General features: G+C 46.0%; 1 long non-coding RNA gene across 2 annotated transcripts in view; it reads left to right on the top strand.

Annotated features, from left to right (window-relative positions):
* The window catches only part of LOC147108639 (uncharacterized), a 28,894-nt gene extending 12,000 nt beyond the window's left edge, over positions 1 to 16,894 (top strand). The window contains exons 2-3 of one of the 2 annotated variants that reach the window (XR_015080728.1): positions 15,133 to 15,244; positions 16,562 to 16,894. This is a non-coding gene — a long non-coding RNA (uncharacterized LOC147108639). Of the gene's footprint in view, positions 1 to 13,618; positions 15,245 to 16,561 lie in introns of those variants that run through there. The other variant, XR_015080727.1, reaches the window with a different exon arrangement.
* The last annotated feature ends 222 nt before the right edge of the window (positions 16,895 to 17,116 follow it).

The raw sequence follows: 17,116 nt of genomic DNA, 5'->3' as shown, positions 1-17,116 counted from the left end.
CTGATCATCAACCTCTTGTCTCCATTTTCAACCCTAAGAAGGGCGTCCCGATAATGACAGCACAACGGCTACAGAGGTGGTCCCTTTTCCTAGGGGCACACCAATATGACATCGAGTACAAAGGAACTAAACAGCATGGGAATGCTGATGGATTGTCGCGCCTACCGTTGCCGACGGTGGAAGAAGCACCTGCAGTGGATCCTGTGGAGATATTCCACTTGACCATAGTCGAATGTCTACCTGTGACGAATGCAAACATAGAAAAGGAAACACGAAATGACCCGACACTCTCCAGGGTCTATGATTTAACAGTGAAGGGATGGCCAGCACATGGCAAACCACTGTTGCCAGCATTCTTGTCGAGAAGAGAGCAGCTGTCAGTGTGCCGAGGAACCTTGATGTGTGGATCCAGAGTAGTAATTCCACCCAAATTGAAGGATAGAGTGCTCAATGAGCTTCATGAGGGTCATCTGGGAGGGGCAAAAATGAAGAACATAGCCAGAGCGTTTGTGTGGTGGCCGGGAATCGATAGGGAAATCGAAGAGATGACCAAGAGCTGTACAGGATGCCAGAAGGTCCAAAACGCCCCACCACAAGCCCCTCTACATCCATGGGAGTGGCCCTCATCTCCATGGCAAAGGGTGCACATTGATTTTGCTGGTCCATTTATGGACTCGATGTTTTTAATTGCGGTGGATGCACATTCAAAGTGGCCAGAGGTAATGGGCCAGAAATTCCAGGCCAGAAGCGTGAGTGCGGTCGGCTTACTCACGCTTCTGGCCGTTGGAAATGCCGGCATTCAGCATGAACAGCGCATGCGGGGAACGCCGGCATTTCCAGACCTCGAGCGCGTGCGACTGCACAGGCAGCGCTTGCGCAGTGAACTTCGTGGATTTCATTCATGAAATCCGTGAGGTTAAGTCCTTAGAAGTTACACTGAAAAAAAGCAAGTGTAAAGTGGTTCATTGGCTGCGGAGGAAGATATATTTTATCGTGGAGCTTTTGAAATGCAATATTTTTGTTTGGGAAAGGGAGGGAAGTTATTTTAAGAAATTTTAAGTAAGTTTTAAAGTTAAAATTTTTTTTTTTTTTTTTAAAGGGTTTTCAGAACGGTAGGTAGAAGGAGCAATTGTGGCTGTGTGAATGGAATGTGAGAATGAGTTATGTATGTATGTCCACATATATTCCTTTACGTATATGTATGTATGTTTTATATTCCTTTACTATGAATGTATGTTTTTAATTATGATTTTCCAATAAGTTACTTTCTCTGAAAGTCATAATTAAATAATACATTCATACACATAAGTAAAGGAATATATACATAACACGCAAAGGAATATATACAGACATACATACTTTCAGAAGCTCCACGATAAGAAATATCTTCCTCCGCAGCCTCTGTAGCAACTGTACCCATGCTTTTTTCATGTGTAAGTTGTAATGACTGGACCTCACTGAAAGCATTAATGAAAGCGGCGAATTATACTGCGCACGCGTTGCCTGTGCAGTCGCATGCGTTCTGCCTCTGAACCCCTTCGTTCAGAGGACAGGAAATGCTGGTTTTCCCCACATGCACTGTGCATGCTGAAAACCGGCATTTCATCTGGCCAGATGCGTAAGTACCCCGACCGTACTAGCGCATTTGGAAGGGAATTATTGGGCCAACATTTTACATGTCAATAAAATAAAAAATTTAACACTTGCACGACTTGCCCCCTCGCATCTGCGACTGAGGGTCCAAGGAGGTGCATTGCGCAAGAGGTCATCATCGCACGTATCCTCACACTATTCCCTTTGGGGAACTGTATGAAGTGGTGGAAGGATTTATGGCTGTGATTAACGCTCATTCCGTGACCGTAACCATCTTTGAACCAGCCATTAGGGTGGTTAGTCCTATGGCGGGAGGGTTTTATGGGCTCCCACAACCCATCTGGGGGGGGGGGCCACCAACACCCACGGACGCAAGTATCCCGCTGGATGTCCACCCAGAATTTAAAGTTGGAGCTTCGACTCCACTTGCCGGGACTGTCTGGAGTGGGGTTCAAAACCCTACTCCTTCTGGCCCAACGGCGGGGATGCTTACTGCTACGCAAAAGGCCCACTCCGCACAAAAGGTGACACCCATACGTTTCCTGCGCCTTTTCCCTCCCCGTGACTGGAGCCCTATGCTGCCATTTCACGTAGCTAATCGGATTGGGCGTTTGTCATAGCGGTAGGATCCCCGCCGCTGGGCCAGATCAGGGTAGGGTTTCGAACCCCGCTCCAGACAGTCCCGGCAAGTGGAGTCGGAGCTCCGGCTCTAAATTCTGGGTTGACATCCAGTGGGGTATTTGCGTCCGTGGGTGTGGGTGGCCCCCCCTCCTTGTATAGCTTGTGGGAGCCCGTAAAACCCTCCCGCCATAGGACTAACCGCCCTAATGGCTGGTTCAAAGATGGTTACGGTCACGGAATGAGCGTTAATCACGGCCATAAATCCTTCCACCACTTCATACAGTTCCCCAAAGGGAACAGTGTGAAGACACGTATGACGACGACATTGCTAAATAAATAAATGGAATTAAAAAAATTCTTTTAGGGCTTTTAAAAGTCTTTAAATTGCTTTAATTCTCTTTAAAACTACTTCAGATTACTCAAAATAATGTAAACATTTAAAAAAGTTTATAAAAGTTACCAAAATCTTCAAAAAACTTCCAAAAACCTATTTAAACTGCTGCTTTGCATGTAAAAAAGCAAAGCAGCTTGACAGAAACATTGGGGGCGTGTCCAGTGAAACTGAGACCTCAAGGGGCGTGTCTCACTTACACTGCACGCTCCTGGGTCCGCGCTGGCTGCACTCCTGGGCGGCGTGACGTCATACGCTGCCCGGGAATGTGCTTTCAATTTCTCCAAGTTCAGGCGTCCCAGAAGCTGATCGGCAGGAGCGCGGGGTAAGTGCAAATACGGGGCTTGCACGCGCTGCAAGCCCCGTTCTGGAATTTCTGGCCCAATAAAAATGTCCTCAACCGCCACAGAAAAACCTATCACAGTCTTACGAACCATATTCACCAGAAATGGGCTGCCTGAACAGATTTGCTCTGACAATGGACCACAGTTTGTGTCTGAAGAATTCCAGAGGTTCTTAAAGAACAATGGTGTTAAGCATTACACATCCGCCCCATATCATCCAGCCACCAATGGATTGGCTGAGAGGTTCGTTCAAACATTCAAGAAGGCTATCAAGGCAATGTGTAATGAAGACATACCCCTACAACACAAGGTGGATAACTTCTTGTTTGCCAACCGGAATGCGACACATGCGGTTACCAACCAAACTCCAGCCATGATGTTCTTCAATCGAAGACTAAGATGCCGCTTGGATTTGGTTAAGCCAAACATCAGAAGAGATGTGGAGAACAGGCAGTTTCAGAATATGAATGAAAGGCCAACCAGGAGTTTCAAGATAGGTCAACCAGTTTTGGCCCGGGACTACCGCACAGAGAAATGGCAGCCAGGAACGATCTGCACACGGCAAGGACCTCTCATGTATACCGTGGACGTTGGAGAGAGCATTGTAAGACGCCATGCTGACCAGATTCTAGAGTCACTGGAAAACGTCAAATCAACACCACGATCCTATACACCTGGTGATGAAACCGAAGTACCAATTGCATCTACCTCAGAATCGGTGATATTGGAAGCAGACGAACCAAACAACGACGTTGATCCCAAATCAACTTTGCCAGAAGAACCTGATACCCCAAAGAGGCGTTATCCGGACAGAATCAGGAAGCCTCCTCAAAGACTGAATTTATAATTGCTTAACTTCAGCTAATGTATATGGCAACTGTAATTGTAAATATGTTATTTAATTATTAATCGAATGTTACGTACTGTTTAGCTAAAAGGGGAGGAATTGTAGTGTATGTACCTTGAAGAAGGAACTATATTCTGCAGCCCCTGTATACTGCAGTACCAGTAGTGACCACCCCTGTATATAAGCCTGTGCAGTAACTTTGTATAGTAGTTCCAGTTTTGTCTCCATTCAGTAAACACCTGTTATAACCAACTTCTGCAGTCCGTGTCTCAATTACACACGGACATTACAGAGGTACTAGAAAGGCTGGTGGTAATTAAAGTGGATCATCACTAGGTCCGGATGGGATGCAACCTAGGATGCTGAGGGAAGTAAGGGTAGAAATTGCGGAGGTTCTGGCCACGATATTCCAAGCCTCACTGGATACAGGGGTGGTGCTGAGGACGGCAGGATGGCAAATTTTGCACCATTGTTCAAAAAAGGGTAGAAAGATAAACCTGGCAATTACAGACCAGTCAGCGAAAATCAACAACCACTTGTAAAAGTCTGGAATAATAAAGGACAATCAGCACGGATTTGTTCAGGGCAAATCATGTTTGCCTAAGGTGATTGAATTTTTTGTTGAGTTAAGAGAGAGGGCAGATGAGGGCAGTGCAGTTGGTGTTGTGTATATGGACTTTCAAAAGGCTTTTGATAAAGTGCCACATAGTAGGCTTGTTAGCAAAATTGAAGCCCATGGGATAAAAGGGGCAGTAGCAGCATGGATACAAAATTAGCTTATATATATAAAAACAGAGTTGTGGTGAGAGGCTGTCTTTCGGACTGGAGGGAGGTATACCGTGGAGTTCCCCAGGGTTCTGTACTAAGACCACTGCTGCTTTGAATAAACATTAATGACTCGGACTGGGGGTAAAGGGCATATTTTCAAAGTTTGCAGATGACACAAACATGAAAGTGTAGTAACCACTGAGGCAGCTAGTAATAGACTTCAAGAGGAAATAGATAGGTACGTAGGATGGGCAGTCACGTGTCAGATGTAATTCAACACAGAAAGGTGTGAGATGATACATTTTTGGAGGAAGAATGAGGACAGTACAACTTTTTAAATGGTTTCAAATTTTTTTTTAAAAATGAAATAAAAGCTGAGGGAGCCTGAAAGGGGTTTGTTTGTTTGTTTGCCCTCCCCCTGCCAGCAGTGTGTGTGCACAGGGTGCAGCCTGTCTTGGCCTTGGCCATTGAGCCTCCTATCCTGGGTGCCCTCCCCATGGGGGACCAGTGTGTCTTTGGGTCTTGTTTCAAAGGGTGCGCGCTCGGCCTCCCTGGGCGCGTGAGGCGGGCTGTCTCCTCACGCCGGCGCTCGCGCCCTGCTCAACCCTCAGCCGCAGCGCCGCTCACGTGTCGCCCTTCTAACGGCCTCGCCCCGGGGGGAGGCGGGCGCTATAAATAGAGGCGGCGGTGCCGGGCAATGGGCAGAAAGCGGGAGGCTGCAGGAGGGGGAAGGAGGTGTGTGGCTGCGCGTGCCTTTACAAGGCAGGCGGGGAAAGCACATTCTCAGTCATTTCACACTTTTACGGCAAATGCTGACGGATTGCAGCTCACCAAAATAAAAATCCGGTCACAAATTATTTCTGACCAGAAAAGGAACAAAAATATCCTGAGGGAAAACCAAGAGCTGGCAGGGTTACTTTTAGTGAGAAAGAGACTGAGGTCATGTTAGCCTGAGGGAAAGTCAGAGGAAAAGACCGCTTCAGATATTAGTGCCACATAAACTAAACACTGCTGCTGACAGGAAAGTCTTTCACTCAGATTGGACTTCATTTTAGCCCGTGAGGTGACAGAAAAAAGACAGAAATAATCGACCCGGGGGCAAAACCATTGAAAAGACTGAGGGATCGAGAAGGGCACAAAAATTGGAGGGAAAAGTTGAGTAAATAAGGTGGCCAACCTCAGGAAGGTTTGGGCAAAACTCAGAGTGACAGGGAGGATACTGAAGAGGGCAAGGCCATGTCTGAGAAGAGCAAATCGGAGGTGAGATGAGGGCAGATTTCAAATGGAGACCAGAAAGAAAATGCTGGAGAAATGTATTGTTTGCAACTTGAGATGGGGAAGATTCAGCTGCTCAGTCCCAAAAGATACCAATCACATTAATACTCTCAGTAGGGAGTGGCTGAGTTCCCCAGTGTTTAGATTGGACCACTAACATTAATATTGAGCAGTGAGACCATTTGGCCCATCGAACTTATCCTTCCAGTAGAAACCTAAAATTCCCTTATCACAATATCTAACTGCTTAAATTAATTCATTTTTAGTTTTTTGCTTCTACTACCCTCCCCAGCGACCATTTCAGGTACTGATAATTCCTGCTGTGACCATAGTTCTGAACTTCTCTTTTACCGGGTTTATCCTAGTCTTGTAGTTACAATTTAACTGAAAGTACTGCTGTGGATTTGCCTTTCCTATTCCAATTATTACTTTAGGTCTGATCAGAGACTGAGCAAACCTTCCAAAACATGAGGAGTGATCTGATCGCGGTGTTTAAATAGAAGGTCCACCACCATCTTCTCAAGGCAACTAGGGATGGGCATTAAAGATGGTCTTGTTAGCATTAACCACATCCTGAGTAAAAATTAAAAGAATTGACAAGATAGATGAGTTCCAATACTCATTTTGCTAATAGGGAGATCTGTATTAAAGGGACATCTATTTAAAATTAGAACTCAGCTGTTGAAAATTTAATCCAGGAGAAAATTCTTAATGCAAAATGTTGTTGGATTGTGAAAAGCACGACCAAAGGAGGCCATTGATGCAGATTTAATTCAGGTATTTAAAAGGGGATAGATACTTAAAGTGGGGAAAAATGAGGTTGAAAAAGTAGATCTACCATTGTAAATAACATGGCGAAGCTTGCTGAATGGTGTTTTGCTGTGTTCCTTGAAGTTACTAGATTGATCTCGACTATGACGTTCGGGTGAGTGTGAATAATTTCACACTGAAGGGGAGGAACCGGAGGCATTCACTATGGGTGTCCTTGAACAACTGGCTCAAAAACAGCAGTACCAAAAAACCTGCTGTAAGTTGTTTGACTACAGTTTTCTATGGAATGTTGCATGTGAGCATAAAGAAGGTGAGGAAGAATAATTTAGAAAAGGGGATGGTGTGTGGTATCATTTTTAGCCATTTTGTTTTGCTTTTCGAGACATCCTCTGGAGCAAGGTAGCACCAACATTGATTGTAGAAGGTCTTGAGACAACTTTCCGCCAAGACATTTCAACATCATGCTGCCACGATATTGATGGCTCCCAATAACGGCTGGCTGTGCCGGCCCATTCAAGTGGTGTGGAGGATATTCTTTTAAAGATTGGCAGATCTGACAGGGTAGCTAATCTTACATTTGTAGAGCTTTAGTTTGTGAAGATTACAGATTTAATGCCTAGATGTATCAGAAATTACATTCATTTTATTTCTCCAAATTCTCGAGAAGCTTAAAGACATTGCCGTGTATCTTTCCAAAGATGATTGGGCAGAGCTAAGTGAATGGGTAGACATCCATTATATGAAAGTGCAGCAGAACTATGAAACCATGCTTGCAATAGATTTGTACAAAATCAATTATTTTCTTCCTTTCAACATTTCTCCCTTCCTGTCCTGAACACTCTGATTCGTACTGGCATACAGTTCTTCCAATATTACACCCAAGTGGATGTTCTCCTCATATGTGGTTAGATATTTTGGCTGGGATTTTCCATCTCACCGCTGGTGGCACAGATTAGGAATGCATATCAAGAAATGCAGCACCTTCATCCTATGATTCACTGAATATTAATTTATGACTGTATCGGTGCCATCTCCTGCTTTTGCCCTGAACTAGAAAATTTAATTCACATTTGCTTCCAATTTCCACCCTTCCCTCACCTTCACATGGTCCATCTCCGACTCTTCCCTTCCCTTCCTCGACTTCTCCGTCTCCATCTCTGGGGATAGGTTATTGACAAACATTCACTACAAGCCCACTGACTCCCACAACTACCTGGACTATACTTCCTCCCACCCCACCTCCTGTAAGGACTCTATTTCATTCTCCCAGTTTCTCCATCTCCGCCGCATCTGCTCTGACGATGCCACCTTCCATACCAGTGCTTCCGACATGTCTTCCTTTTTCCTCAACCGAGGATTCCCCTCTACCGTGGTTGACACGGCCCTCGACCGTGTCCGTTCTATCTCCCGCACTTCTGCCCTCACCCCTGCCCCTCCCTCCCGGAACCACGATAGGGTTCCCCTTGTCCTCACCTTTCACCCCACCAGCCTCCACATTCAACGGATCATCCTTCGCCATTTCTGCCACCTCCAGCGTGATCCCACCACCAAACGCATCTTCCCCTTACCTCCTCTTTCAGCATTCCGTAGGGACTGTTCCCTCCGCGACACCCTAATCCACTCCTCTACCATCCCCAGCACCCCTTCCCCATTGCCCGGCACCTTCCCATGCAAGCGCAGGAGATGCAACACATGCCCTTATCCCTCCCCCCTTCCCACTGCCCAGGGCCCCAAACACCCCTTCCAGGTGAAACAGCAATTTACTTGTACTTCCTGCAATTTAGTATACTGTATTCGCTGCTCATGATGTGGTCTCCTCTACACTGGGGAGACCAAACACAGATTGGGTGACCGCTTTGCGGATCACCTCTGTTCAGTTCATAAGGGGGACCCCAAGCTCCCGGTGGCCTGGAACTTTAATTCACCGCCCCATTCCCACTCAGACCTCACCGTCCTCGGCCTCTTGCATTGTCCCACGGAAGCTCAGCGTAAACTTGAGGAACAGCACCTCATCTTTCGATTAGGCACTCTACAGCCCTCTGGACTCAACATAGAGTTCAACAATTTCAGATCATAATCTCGGCCCCTATCACATATATATATATATATTTTTCCCTCCCACATGGCAGCTGTCCTTCATTCTGCCAGTGCATTCACACTCCAATTAGAGCCATCCTTTGTTCCTTAATCTGTCCCATTGCCTTGAATATCTCTTAATGTCTCTCAATGTCTCTTAATCTCTCCTGCTTTCTATCCTAACACTGACCTTCCCTTTTGTTCTTTCATCCCCTCCCCCTTCTCCCAGCCCCTAACTTGCTTTAAAATCTATTCCACTTCCTGCTTTTCTCCAGTTCTGACGAAGGGTCTTCGACCTGAAACGTTAACTCTGTTTCTCTCTCCATGGATGCTCCCTGGCCTGCTGAATTTTTCCAGCGTTTTCTGTTGTTATTTCGGATTTCCAGCATCCGCAGTATTTTGCTAGAATATTAATTTAATTGCCTTGAAAAAATCCTGTCTGAGTGTTGGTAGTCATGTGATGTGCGGGACAGCACAGCTGATCCTGATCTCACCTGACTATCAGAACACCTCCTATTGTAACAATATGGGTTTCCCCCCACTCTTTGTGCAAAACTACTAAATGATTGTCATTAAAACTAAAGGAAGAATAAAAACAGTAAATATTGGAATAAGGGAGGAAAGCTCTACATCTCAGATGCCATCAAGGACCTTCCTTTCCCTCGGAACTGAGAGTGACCGTCAGCTGTCACAAATGTAAATCTTCTTCCTTTGGACTCTCCAATGGGTCCAATCGGGAGCAGTGGCATAAACAAATACTGGGAGAACAAGACTCTTAGAGGGCATGGGTCTGAGTGCTGTGCTCCCAGCTCCCCAGCATAACATAAAAGCACCTTTTCGTCTGATCAGTCTGTGCTGGATTTAAATCCAGATGCCATTGATGAAAGGAAAGCCTCTGTGCTGCTCTTACCTGATATTATTCTAAAATGGTTCGATTCAACAGATGCCTTACGTCAGTAAGTTAAGTCAAATTAAATACAGGCAATTATCAGCTGTAGATGAGTGGAATATTTAAATTTCCACAGGATTGAATGTACCAAAACCAGCGTTCATGTCAAGACCTAGCAGTGGGCGCCAACCCCGTGTGTATGTTTCTAGTGACTCGGATGAGGAGTGGACGCCTAAACATCTTGTGAAAAACCCACCAAGTAAATTGAATGCGTTTTCTTTGTTAAAGTATTAAATGTGCTTTTTTATCACCCTGATTATAACCAGTTTGTCCAGCAGCTAGTACATATTTTTGTCAGGAGGCAGTTACTTTGAAGTTTTGGAGAGCTGGAGAGGTAAGTAAATTGTCTGATCACATTTTCCCTTATACTTGTGTAAGTTTTCTTTTCCAATTTTTATCTGCATAATGTATTGATTTTTTTGAGCCTGAATAAACTAGATGGGATCGATTTTAACTCAGGTGCGGGGAATTGTCGGGTTCCCCGAATTTCGTGTTTCCCACACGAATCTAAATGGGTGTGTGAGATTGAGGCAATTTTAACTCAATTGGCCAATTGATTTCCAACATGTGGGAACCCTTGGCAAATGAGTATTTCCAGTCAGAAAGTCGCCTCTGATGACATCATCATTGCTGCTGCATTTAAGGTCTGCATCAAGCCTTGCTTCTTCTGTAGGCTGCCAACCTTTTGGCTTTTGATGGCACAGGAACCTGCAGGAACAATGGCCAGCGGAAGGCCAAGATCATCTCCTAAATTTGATGAGGCATCACTGCAGGCATTGTTGGATGGGGCTCGGGCCCACAGGGAGATCCTGTTCCCTTCTTCAGGGAGGAAGAGGTCTCCCAGTCAGACGAAGGCTGTGTGACTACAGGTGGCTGGGGAAGTCAACTCCTTGGGGCTCACATGGCACACCTGGATGCAGTGCAGGAGAAGATTCCATAACCTTCATCGCACTGGAAAAGTAAGTATGAAGCTTCCATCACCCTCAACCTGATCCCCATTGCCTTTCCTCACCAGCACTCAGCTTTAGCAATCTTTTCCTCCACATCCCACTTGACACTCACATCCATGCACCCTTAGCCATTCCTTCTCTCTCTATGCTCACACTCACATAACTATTCGACCATGCAGCCCTCACACTCCCTCTCACTCTGATGCTTTGAACACAACTGACAACACACAGGGAAGGCCCTTGGTCTTGCAACCTCACTCCATCTTTGTCTCCTTCTAAGTATCAATGCAATGCAATCTCTACACTCACTCCCTCATTCTCACTCAACCTCCACTTGTCTCCCTCATTGCAGGAAAAGAGAACTCACAACAGGAGAGAGCGAGCCAGGACAGGAAGAGGGCCACCCTCATTAGCCCAGCTCACCCGCTGGGAGGACGCCGTCCTGGAGAATGTCGGGAATGATACAGAGGTGGAAGTTGGGGAAGGACAGACAGGTGCATCCCCGCAAGCTGGTGACAGAATAGTTTTCCATCTCTCTCATTGACATTGCATGAGTCGCTGATAATGATTTTGAAGCTACATCATATGGACTTATGATCATCTGAAAAATGCAATGTGCATGTAACATTGGCATCACATCTCTAACTCTTTCCATTACCCCCCCCCCCCCACAGGACCATCGAGAGCCCCCGTCCCCACAGTGCAGGAGGAAGAGCCTGAGATTCCAGACTCCTCAGAGTTATCTGCAACCTCTGAGGGCGCAGCGTCAGCAGAAATAAGAGCACCCAGCACCAGCGCAGACACTCAAACCTCGGGGGAACCTTCGGGACATAGGTTGTCACCTGGTGTATCACAGCTCACAAGTGAGCATCAGCAGATTGTGGAGACAGGGACAGCAGTGGAGAGTCCTCGTCGGAGGGCACAGGACACGGCCAGCCCGGCTCAGCTGCATGTCAACCCTCTGCCTCTGGGTCCATCCATAAGATCAGAGGTGATGGAACTCCATGCACAGATGCAGGAGTCTCTGGCAGGTTTTGTCTCCAGGGTCGCGAGTGTGGAGCGAATGGAGGAGTCCATAGCGACCATGAGCAGAGCCTTTGTGGAGTCAGTGGCCCATGAACGCATCAACACGGAAAGGATGGCTACTGACGTGGAAATGATTGCTGCCTCCGTGGTAAGGCTGGCTACCGTAGAGGAGAGGATGGCTACGGTAGAGGAGAGGAGGGCTACGATAGAGGAGAGGAGGGCTACGGCCATGGAGGAGGTTAGTCGCCAGGGTAAATCCATGTTGACTTTGTCCGATCCTGTCACTTTTCCAAGTGCTTGACTAATCTACTGGAATTTTTTGAGGATGTAACTGGTAAAATAGATAAGGGAGAACCAGTGGATGTGGTGTATTTGGACTTTCAGAAGGCTTTCGATAAGGTCCCGCATAAGAGATTAGCGTGTAAAGTTAAGGCACATGGGATTGGGGGGCAAGGTACTGACTTGGATAGAGAACTGGTTGGCAGACAGGAAGCAAAGAGTTGGAATAAACGGCTCTTTTTCCAAATGGCAGGCAGTGACTAGTGGGGTACCGCAGGGATCGGTCCTAGGACCCCAGCTATTCACAATATATATTAATGATCTAGACGAGGGAACTAGATGTAATATCTCCAAGTTTGCAGACGACACAAAGCTGGGTGGGCATGTGTGCTGTGAGGAGGATGCTGAGAAACTCCAGTATGATTTGGACAGGTTGGGTGATTGGGCAGATGCATGGCAGATGCAGAATAATGTGGATAATTGCGAGGTTATCCACTTTGGTGGCAAAAACAGGGAGGCAGATTATTATCTGAACGGCAATAGATTGGGAGAAGGGGAAGTGCAACGAGACCTGGGTGTCCTTGTGCACCAGTCGCTGAAGGTAAGCATGCAAGTGCAGCAAATGGTTAAGAAGGCAAATGGTATGTTGGCCTTCGTAGTGAGAGGGTTCGAGTACAGGAACAAGGATGTCTTGCTGTAGTTGTACAGGGCCTTGGTGAGACCACACCTTGAGTATTGTGTGCAGTTTTGGTCGCCTTATCTGAGGAAGGATGTTCTGGCCATGGAGGGAGTGCAGCGAAGATTTACCAGACTGATACCTGGGATGGCAGGAATGACGTATGAGGAGAGATTGGGTCGATTGGGCTTATACTCGCTGGAGTTTAGAAGAATGAGAGGGGATCTCATTGAAACTTATAAAATTCTAACAGAACGAGACAGACTAGATGCAGGAAGGATGTTCCCGATGGCGAGGGAGTCCAGAACCAGGGGTCACAGTCTAAGGATAAGGGGTAAGCCATTTAGGACTGAGACGAGGAGGAATTTCTTCACCCAGAGAGTGGTGAACCTGTGGAATTCTCTACCACAGAAGGCAGTTGAGGCCAATTTATTAAATATATTCAAGAAGGAGTTAGATATATTTCTTAAGGCTAAAAGGATCAAGGGATACGGGGAGAAGGCAGGGACAGGGTACTGAATTTGGATGATCAGCCATGATCTCATTGAATGACAGAGCAGGCTCGAGGGGCCGAATGGCCTACTCCTGCTCCTATCTTCTATGTTTCTATGTTTCTATGAAGGAGGGGGTGTCTTATGAAGAAAGGTTGAGCAGGTTGGGCCTATACTCATTGGAGTTTAGAAGAATGAGAGGGGATCTTATTGAAACATAGGATTCTGAAGGGGCTTGACAAGGTAGATGCAGAGAGGATGTTTCCCCTCGTGGGGGAATCTAGAACTAGGGGGCATAATTTCAGAATAATGGGGCACCCTTTTAAATCGGAAATGAGGAGGAATTTCTTCTCAGAGGGTCGTGAATCTTTGGAATTCTCTTCCCCAGAGAGCTGTGGAGGCTGGGTCATTGAATATATTTAAGGTGGAGATAGACAGATTTTTGAATTGTAATGGAGTCAAGGGTTATGGGGTGTGGACAGGAAAGTGGAGTTAAGGCCAAGATTAGATCAGCCATGATCTTATTGAATGGCGGAGCAGGCTCGAGGGGCTGAATGGCCTACTCCTGCTCCTACGTCTTATGTTCTTATGTTCTTTGCTTTGTGAAGGGAACATGAACAATGAAAACATAATCAACCAGCAGATTGGACAGAAGCTGGTGAACTTGGAAAGGTTTGTCTTAACCTGTTGATCGTGTATTATTAGTGAAAGTCGCAGCGAGCAATATGAACAGTTTACCAGATACAGTAATACTGGTACACAGTCGGGTGGAATAGTTCATTGTTATTGGTAGAACTTCCATGGCGTTGCTCACAGGTAGTCTGGGGCCGGGAGCTTGGTTACTGATGGTTACTGAGCCCCACTCTCAGCTCCTCACTGTTGACCGGCTCCTCCCAGCCCTTGATTTTGGTGCTCACTCCCTGATCTGTAAATGTAGACAACCACTTATCATTGGTAGACCTCCCATGCCATTGCTCATAGGTAGTCAATGAGAGTCAGCATGGATTTGTGAAGGTATCCACTCATGTCTGACTGATCTAATAACCTTTCGGAGGAGGTCAGTAACATGGACAAGGGAGTGTCTCTGGATCTTGTATGTGTGGACTTCCAGAGGGTTAATTTATGAGGACAGGTTGCAGAGACTGGGCTTGTATTCCCTCAAGTATAGAATATTAAACGGTGATATAATTGAGGTGTTTAAGATGTTCAAAGAGTTGGTAGGGTAGATCGATAAAAACTATTTCCTCTAGCGGGGAAATCGAGAACAAAGAGGCATGAGCTTAAAATTAGAGTTAGCCTGGTCAGGGATGTGATATCAGGAAGCACTTCTTCTCCCAAAGGCTAGCAGAATTGTGGAACTCTCTCCCCCCATATCTATTGAGGCTGGGGGTCAATTGAAAACTTCAAAAATGAGATTGGTAGATTTTTGTTAGGCAAGAGTTTTAAGGGATGTGGAACCAAGGCGGGTAAATGGAGTTAACATACTGGTCAGCCATGCTTGAATTGAATGGCAGAACAGACTCGAGGGGCTGAATGGCCTCCTCCTGTTCCTAAGTTGATCAAGGGATATCGATCAAAGACAGGTAAATGGATTTGAGGTGCAGAGCAGCCATGGTCTAATTGAATGCTGGAGCAGGTTCGAGGGGCTGAATGGCCTACTCCTGTTGCTTTAAATGTATGCAATTACTTAACATAATTGGCAGAAGGCAAACAATCCCATCACTGCCCATCGCCCACGCACCCTGTGCTCTGGGTTGTAACCACATGGAAACCTGTTATTGCTTTCTAGCAAAACAAGTCTGTAAATTAAGTAAAGCCCAAAGGTTTTTACCAAATATGGTTTCAAGGTGAGGCCCCTTTTACCAAATATGGCTTCAAGGTGCGGCCACTTTAATTGGACGGATCAAACCGTGACATCACAGAGTAAGCCTCACCCTCACACTGCGTATCACACTGAGATGAGACATCACAATAGCTTTGTAAACTAGATAAATGTGAGGCAAGAGGCGATACAACCAGTTAAAGTGAAGAAAAGGGAGCTGCACTGACTCTGACTAACTGGCTTTTCTGTCTAGGACTGAATGCGGTCAGCTCGAACATCTGGACAGCTTTGTTTTGTGAAGACAACATGAACAATTGAAACATCATCAGCCAGCGGCGTGGACAGAAGTTCGTGAACTTTGAAAGGTTTGTCTTTCTGGGATGGCAGGAATGGACGTATGAGGAGAGATTGGGGCGATTGGGCTTATATTCACTGGAGTTTAGAAGAATGAGAGGGGATCGCATTGAAACTTATAAAATTCTAACAGGACTAGACATACTAGATGCAGGAAGGATGTTCCCGATGGCGGGGGAGTCCAGAACCAGGGGTCACAGTCTAAAGATAAGGGGCAAGTCATTTAGGACAGAGATGAGGAGGAATTTCTTCACCCAGAGAGTGGTGAACCTGTGGAATTCTCTACCACAAAAGGCAGCTGAGGCCAATTCATTAAATATATTCAAGAAGGAGTTAGATATATTTCTTAAGGCTAAAGGGATCAAGGGATATGGGAGAAAGCAGGGACAGGGTACTGAATTTGGATGATCAGCCATGATCTCATTAAATGGCAGAGCAGGCTCAAGGGGCCGAATGGCCTACTCCTGCTCCTATCTTCTATGTTTCTATGTCTTAACCTGTTTATCTTGTATTATTAGTGGAAGTCATAATGAGCAATATGAACAGTTTATCAGATACAGTAATATTGATGCACAGTCAGGTGGAATAGTTCAGTTTGTTATTGGTAGTTCTTCCATAGCGTTGCACATAGGTAGTCTGGGTCCCGGAGCCTGGTTACTGATGGTTACTGAGCCCCACTCTCAGCACCTCACTGACTGGCTCCTCCCAGTCCTGGAGTTTAATGCTCACTCCCTGCTCTGTAAATGTAGACAACTATTTACTGACTGTGGCTAACTGTGTTTGGAGCTGTAGTTCCAGCTTGTATCATTCCCCGTGAAAGTCAGAGTGAGTTACAGCAAAATCCATGCAGATATAAAGGCTCAAATCCTGGAAACTGAAACCAGGTCAGTACATACTGGTTGTTCTGATGAACTTGTCCTGGACACGGGGATAGTCTGGGACAGCTCAGCCCAACCATTTAAAAAGTCAAGAGTGTCCCTCTTGAAACTGTTGATTGGTGTTGAATGAACGGGTCTAAATAAGAGGAGAGGCTGACAGGGAGAGTGAACAACTGAATAATCAGTTCCTCAAAGTGTTCACCAGTACTGAGAGCTCAGGGTTAAGACTCGAAGAATGTATTCCTGGGCAGTAATGCCACTGGAGCTGCCTTGACCGAGCTTGGTACCTGCCCACACAGCTCGATGCTGGCCCAGGTGTTGACTTTTTAAAGGGAATTTGATAAATCCTTTTACAGGTTATATGGTTTACTATATGAGGGGAACGATAAAATGCCCGTCATTGTCCTTGTTGCAATCCAGTGATTTTTGCCATTTCTTCTTCTGCCACAGGTACACGGCTGGTGTCAGGATAAGTGAGAGGAAATGGACGGTTTCATCAAACTACCAACAGACTAAAGTTGTGAGTAACAAAACCACAAAGACAACTGGATCACACATCCTGACCAAAATCAAATCAATGCTAGCAGAGATACCACAAAGGAGGAAACAGCAACACTGAAATACCCCTCACGCCTATCCCTCAGTGTCTCATCCATTTCGTTAGTGTTAACATTGTATTGACTCTGAACGCGGCACTGTATGTATAGCTGACGCGTCTCTACGGGGAACAAGCATTCCATTGTACTTGTTACATATGGCAAATAAATCTAATCTGAATCTGAACATCTTTTAATTTCTTTATTTGACAGTCAATAACAAATCCATTTAAACGCGCAGCCAATGATTGGAGATGGTGTTAAACGAACTCTTTCCCTTCTGGCACGTTTCTTTCCCATTTAAAAAAATTCCCACGCCCCTCTCCCTCCTCCCTAGTTCTCCCCTGGGCTGGACCTTCATGTCCAGCCCTCAGGTCCCCGCATCGGCATCAAGCACCAACCCTGCTCC

This window comes from Somniosus microcephalus, chromosome 13 (genome assembly GCF_052327205.1).
Source record: "Somniosus microcephalus isolate GS21.2 chromosome 13, FLI_Smic_1.0, whole genome shotgun sequence".
Lineage (NCBI taxonomy): Eukaryota > Metazoa > Chordata > Chondrichthyes > Squaliformes > Somniosidae > Somniosus > Somniosus microcephalus.
Note: the sequence above shows the minus strand (reverse complement) of the source record. Positions and strands in the feature narration are given on the sequence as shown.